This window comes from Vulpes vulpes, chromosome 1, assembly GCF_048418805.1.
Source record: "Vulpes vulpes isolate BD-2025 chromosome 1, VulVul3, whole genome shotgun sequence".
Lineage (NCBI taxonomy): Eukaryota > Metazoa > Chordata > Mammalia > Carnivora > Canidae > Vulpes > Vulpes vulpes.
In genome coordinates, this window is record NC_132780.1 from 151267865 (window position 1) to 151275264 (window position 7400).

General features: G+C 35.0%; 1 non-coding gene across 1 annotated transcript; it reads left to right on the plus strand.

The window, feature by feature from the left end:
- The first annotated feature begins 6029 nt into the window (after positions 1-6029).
- On the plus strand, positions 6030-6136 carry LOC112914264 (U6 spliceosomal RNA). The gene has a single exon (XR_003233814.2). It is a non-coding gene; the product is annotated as a U6 spliceosomal RNA (small nuclear RNA).
- Positions 6137-7400: the final 1264 nt, after the last annotated feature.

The following is a 7400-nucleotide window of genomic DNA, read 5'->3' on the forward strand; positions in this document are numbered from 1 at the left end:
TACGTCATGATTATTATTTGAACTTGAAGGATGTTCAGATGATGTCTGGAAAAATGCATGAATATTATGAAAATGCCAGAGATTATAAACCAACACAAATATAAATCTGCTTAATAACATATTTAAACAGAAATTTATTATCTTTTAAAGCACTTTTTAGTACATTGCTGTATTTGATGTTTATCACAGTTATCAGACATTAATTAGGAAAGTGTCATGTTAGTAATTTTTTTTCACAGAATAACATAATTGCTTGAAGGAGTTGAATCAAACAGAACTAAATTAGTGAACCACAGATTAGAATTGGGTCTCCTGAATCCCAGATAGGTTCTCTTTTCAATGATGGAACAAGTGAAACTGTCATAATCATTCTCTGCACACCGTCATTTCCAGGTTCCTCTCATAGCCAGTGGAGTTTCTACTGGAGTTTTAGCCACCATACTTCTGTGCCACTCTATGACTAGTGCCTGCTCAGTGGGAGAAAGCCTAAAAGAAAATTGAAAAGTCACCCCCTTGTCATTTGCTTCCCCAAATGTTTACTCCCCCTCACAATCTGCCTGTTTTTATTGTTAAAGTACCTAGGTAGTAGGTGTTTTGATTTTTTGAACAGATTGTTAATTGTAATCCACAAGTGGGGTAGAATGTGGTGGGTTTACATCAGGATAGCATATTAGAACTCCCTGTCATTGATTTAATAGAATAACATCACCATAAAGACATTTGGAAACATCTAAAAAAAGCGTGATACATCCAGGTGTCCCACATACATGCTTTCAAGTCCAATGCTTTTTTTCTGCATCTGACACTCTTGACCTCACATTCCTGAAAAAATTTTGTTTTTTTTTTTTATGGTTCTCAACAGCTCTGATTTTTGTTTCATATTGTTTTTATTTTGTAATCTCTTTGTCAGCCTAACCCTTAAAATCCATGTTTCCTGGTAAACTGTCTTTGACTCATGCTTTGTTGATACTAGTTATGCAATTCCATCAGCTTTCCTGCTTTTGAAAACTGCTCATATGCTAATGACTCATAAATATTTCTCTCCAACCCACAGCTTGTCCTGGGTTTTCTCACTCAGGTATCACGATGTTGGCTAATCATTACCCCTTGATTATCCCCTACTCATCTCAAAATCACCATGTGCAAAATGGAAACACCTCCCCACATATGTCAAACTCTATAAATGGTGCTATAATCTGCTTACTGTCAAAACTAGAAGCCTGCAAGTCATGCCACAGTGTCTTTCTTTCACTCTCCATACACCAGGACATAGAATCATGTTTCATAAATATTTTTTCAGTATGTTTTCTTTCTATTCCAATGATCCCTTCTTTCAGTTCTTGTCTAGATGAATTCAATAGACACTTCTTAGGTTTCCCTCATCCCATTCCTTTTGCTCTTAAATTTGTCCTCTAGGATCCAGTTAATGTCATGCATCTCTCCCAGCCATCTCCTGCAAGATGGCATTCAGACTCCCACGCAAGTTGTCTCTGTAAGCAAGTTCTCTTTAACTCGTTAATCTGCTTACCAACGTCTAGTTTTACTCCTTTTCCCTCACTTTTTATCTTCATAACATCAACCCACATATATTTTCCTGGACCCGTCATGGGGTTTCATGCCACAGTGTCCTCATTTGGTTAACCCTTACTAATTTTTCAAAACCATTTTAAGTGTCAAACAGAGTTAGACTCAAGTAGGGCTTAATTGTAACCATCAGGATTTAACAAAGTCTAGGTACTAAAGGAGGGACTGGAAAGGACTAATGCTAGCTCAATTTCAAAATGCAAACTAAAATTCCAAGTGATAAATTTATGCTGAGGATTCAGAAGGAGTGAAGTTATTTGAAGAAACTAGCACCATGCATTAACTAACAGGCTTAAGGGATAGCTTCAAATATATCTAATGATATGTCAGCATTTTCTGCATTTAAAAATCTCTACTTTGATACAGTCTAGAAACCATACCTTGGAATGCCTGGGTGACTCAGAGGTTGAGCGTCTGCCTTCAGCTCAGGGCATGATCCTGGAATCCCAGGATCAAGTCTCACATCGGGCTCCCTGCATGGAGCCTGCTTCCCTCTCTGCCTGCGTCTCTGCCTCTCTGTGTGTGTGTGTGTGTGTGTGTGTGTGTCTTTCATGAATAAATAAATAAAATCTTAATAAAAAATAAAAAAATAAAATCTGAATAAAAAAATAAAATAAATAAAATCTTAATAAAAAAAAGCTATACTGTAAAGGGGGGGGGGGTCTGCAAGAGATTTTACATGTATTATTATTATTATTATTATTATTGGTAATAAATATATAGTAATTCACCTTTATAAGATTCTGACTTTTCAGATCTTTTCTGTTATGGGAATATATTTGGGGGGGTAAAGAGAAGAATAAATGTAATTCATTTTTAAAAATATATTTATTTAAAAAATTCAGGTTCTAAATACTTCTTAGAAGGTCTAAAGATGTTTTAATTTGCTTAAAAATGGTTTTTAACTCCTTCAAAGATACTTTCAAGTTCAAATTCTTATGCAAGTATTATAACCTTTATAGCCTCCCTACGTCAGTATAATTACTTATACAGTTTTAAGGATTATAGCTATTAAATACTAATTCCACAATTTAAATTAATTAGTAACATTGAATCAACTGATTAAAAGAACAAACACTGATCAGTTAATGTAGTATTTTAATAAGCACAAAAAGGGAATTTTCTTAAGGCAAAATATAAATATGAAAATAGTTATTGTACAACATTTCCCTGGGATTACAAAGTTAAAATGCTTTGGAAGTGCTAAGAATAGAATTAATCTCATGACAGCACCGCAATATAAGACTATTGGTTAAAAAAATCTTACTCATTCAATTAGTTATTTATTCTATAAACAGTTGTCACACAGATACTATGTGAAAAACTGTATAGTATGCTGACAATAGATAGAAGTGAGGCTCTCCTGCTTCCAAGGAGGAGTCACAGGAAAGGAAGCAACTACAAAACAATGTGGCAAATGTTATAATCAAGCTGAGTACAATGGATTTGGAAAAGATAAAATAAAGAATGTTGTCATAAATCCAGATTCTGATAGTAGTTCTGTAGAGTAAAAAAGTAACATAACTTGCATCTATATTTGTGGCTATTTAAAAATATATAAATTGCTTCTTGGCCTTTTGGCTAAGATCAAGTGTATTTAAAAATATATAGATATCTCTAATAAAATTAATAATCATAGCATTTTCATTTCATAATATTTTTGAGTAAACATGCACACAAGTCAATGCCTGTCTGTAAGGATGAGTTTGTATAATAATTACACACACACACAGTTAATTTAATAAAGAATACTCATAAAAATAAATTTGAATAAAAATAATTTCTTCTGAACTCTTTTACAATATATGTATTTTAAATGAGAATGAGTAATCTAGGAGTAGCAAGTAGGTATTAGCCATTGATTGATTGCTGAAGACTATATAAAGAGCAATGGGGATGGGAATTCTAGAGATGTCTAGACTCAGTGGGAAAGAATGTGGTTATTGATGATAGGTGCTGTGGGCACAGAAAAGGAGAATATTGACACACTGTGTACACCATTCTTATAGTGGGTTAACAACGTAGATGTTAAATGATTGGCATTAAGAACAAGGAAGAAGAGGGAGTGCAGCACATTAAAATTAAACTTTGCTGGAAAAATTAGATTTGAACAGTCATTCAAAGATGAGGTACTCCAATAGGATACCTATTACAGGCTAGAGTCAGCTCTCACGTCTGAGGGAAGAAATGATTGAGGGGCAGTGGAGCTCTGTTGCAGACCAACTCTATTTTGCTCTCATTTGTGTTCAACCTGCAAATCATGAGGGGAAACAAAAGTGTTTATGCTTGCTTGAGGTTGATTTTTAAGAGTCATCCTCGAAGGGGGAGAAAGTTTTTCACCTGGAAACAGCACATCTAATGACTATAGCTTTTAAGGCACAGGAGCCTTTGGTCAACAATAGGGGACAAAATAGTCTGTTGTGTAGTTACATTCATACGATTTTTAAAAAACTGTCCTGAATGACAATCACAGATTAAGAGCCTTGAAATTCTGAGCTCCACTGAAAAACAAAAGTCCTAGCTCAGTAGAATAACAATCTAGAATTAATTGCTGATAGTTACAACATATTTGTGTTGAATATAAAATCAAATTAACACCAGTAGGTTAAATGGTAGGACTTATTTTTAGAGTAAATCTTTTGCCTTGGCATAATCTATCAAGCTTGACATTTCCTGTCTCTTTGCTCCTACGATTTCAGTCACTTCTCTCATGCATTTTTATGTATACAAAATTGAAGCTGGCAAGCATATTTCTCCCACTTGTTTGCTTTCCATAAGTGTATGTATATGTGTACTATGGAGGCCCTTATAAAATTCAGGCCTTTATAAATTTGCATCAAGTCAAATAACAAATGTCCAAAGTAAAAATATATCCATTTCAAAGCTTTCTTCAATTATTGCATAGTAATCTGAAAGTCAGGAATTTCTTTCTGGATCTGAACTCATGACTAACATCCATTTTCATGCTAGCATGGATATCTATTGTGAAGAATCATTGTACCTTCTAAGAAGGAAGACATTAAAAATATATATGCAAATTTACATGTATATGTAAAGCAATGCCACATTTTATATATATATATATATACATGTATATGTATGTATATATGTACATAGTATGCATGTGTACCTATTCAATCAATTTATGTGTATCATACATAAAATGGGGCATTGCTATTTTAAATTCATATGTGGCTTACCATATTAGGACAAAACTACCACCTGGCTAATGATTTCTTCCCTAAAACTTTAATAATTTTAGTGGTAGAAGTGAACCCAAATGGCTATTTTATCAATCTATATCTTTGGAAAGAAATATAAAAACCAGCTCTTCTACACATTCTAGTTAGGGTGAGGTGAAGCCTAGTGGTAGCAGAAAGTACGGTGGAAAGCCCAGAGCACTGAGGCAGTAGAACATGAAGGTCTGGATTTGTGAAATGGCAATAGAAAGGAAGTGTGAAAGACTCCATGAAGACAATATTTGACCAGTTTTGGCTTAGAAGAGGGAGATATATGTGCAGGATCAAACAAACAAATAAACCAAAACAAAACAAAACTCAAAGTCACATTGAATTTTCATGTTTGATTAACTAGAAAAGTCTTTTGTCAAAAATAAGGGATAATTTTGTGGCAGATTACACTTCAGTTTAGCCATAAACCATAACTGGTTCACTTAAATGTGGTGTTCTGTAGAAGGAAACACAAATTGGGGCCCATAACAGTGAAGAGTTCTGTAGACCTCTAGTCAATCATGAGATCGTAAAATGTTCGTAACAGCAGTTTACTCAGCTTCTGTTGCTTTGGTGCGTTCATGAAAGTTGCTAAAAAGCCCTGTCCTCTCTTTTCCCACAAACTTCTCCCATCTTTTAAGCATCCAATTGCTTCAACTTATGTTATAATAGCTTAGAGTTTGATTAAAAGGAGATGATATTAAGGAAGCCACACGGTGTTCACTAGGTCATGGGCCTTTTTCTAAACACTGCATATATTAGCTCATTAACTTTTAAAACTACTGTATAAGTTATGTGCATTTATATATCCTATGCTTTACAAACTTGAGGCTTAAAGAAGTTACATGCTCAGGGTAAAACTTAGTGAGCAGTAAAGCTGGAATTCAGTCTGGCTTCACAGAGCCCACTCTTAGCCACTATCTAGAGCATCTCTCCAATGACTGCACTGTTTTGCTTATTCATGGAGAGATTAGGTGATAAGTTGAAGAGTCACACCATATCCCCAGCATCTCTTATGTGGGGAGGACACAAAACATTGTCAAATTTTGTAGCTCAAAATGTAGAAAGTTAATTGTATGTTGTTTTCTCTCTTTGGTTAAGAAGACTGAATGTGCCCATTCAGTCAGTAAAAGAGATGTCTATGAATGCCTACTGGCTTTGCCGGTCTTTTTGTTTTGTTGGAATGGGCAATCAGATTTAAGAATCCAAGAAATAGTGCTCACTTTGGCAGCACATATACTAAAATTGGAAAGATACAGAGAAGATTGACATGGCCCCTGCACAAAGATGACATGCAAATTCATGAAACATTCTGTATTTTTTCTGCTCAATAAATAATTTAAAGCATAAAGAAGAATCCAAGAAATAATAGATACTGATTTGATGCTCTCTGAACATATAGTTTACTTTGTGCTCCACATTGTACTAGAAGAAATGGAAGAGCGTGTCTTAGTTTTCTGATGGTCAGAACTAAAGAAGAAAAGCATACAGACAAATTTGATTTGGCTGGATGTCATGGAATTGAACTTGAATATGGAATACCTTGGTTCTAAGAATAGTATGCCTATAATAATAGGTTAAAAACAAAGAGTGGCATCCTGTTCATTCCTACACTCTAACTTTGGTCTTCTTTTTTCTAGAGATGGAATGTAGGAGATGAGGAAAAGAAATCCCCTTAATCAGAAAATCACAATATCAAAGAAATAAAAAATATATCACCACACTTATGAATATAAGTTATAGAGTAACTCAATCTACACTATGTAACTTGCTTCAAAGCCTCTCTTTCAAGAAGATACAGAATATTTTTATCATCTCTATCTTAGAAAGGAAGCATATGAAACAAATTTAAGGGACTTATCCAAGTTGAAAAAGCTATTAAGTTGGATGTCATCCATATCTTCTGAATCCAATCCCTTTGCTCTTTTGACTCTTAGGATTTTTAATTAAGATAGGCAGTAACAAAACAACCTTACATCTCAGTAGCTTACTCCCAAAAGTTTCTCACTCTTGCTTACATGGCTTACATGGTTTCGCAAAGTGTTCTCACATGGGGACTCTGGCTATAAAGCTCCCCTGTCTTGCAGCTACACCATCTGGAACTTGATGTCTCCTGAGTTTCTGAGATAGAGCAACTGAAAGGTCTCAGGAAGAGAGCACTGAATGGTCTCAGACCAGCAGTTAAATACTTCATCATTTCTTCTCACAAACCATTATCAAAAAATAGTCACATGGTGGGAGGTCTCAGCCTTGTGTGAGCCCAGAGGGGATGAGAATTGGATGTGACTAAGTGCTAAAAGTCTTCTGGTATGGTGATTTTGTATAAATAATATTCACAAGTAGGAAAAGGAGCATTAAAAATAAATATAAGAGGCACCTGGGTGGCTCAGTGGTTGAGCATCTGCCTATGGCTCAGGTTGTGATCCCAGGGTCCTGGGATTGAGTCCCACATCAGGCTCCCCTCAGAGAGCCCCATTCTCTCTCTGCCTATGTCTCTGCCTCTCTCTCTGTGTCTCTCATAAATAAATACAATCTGTAAAAAAATAAGAATAATTTTCCATACCAAGGTTTTCTGCAATTTCTGTT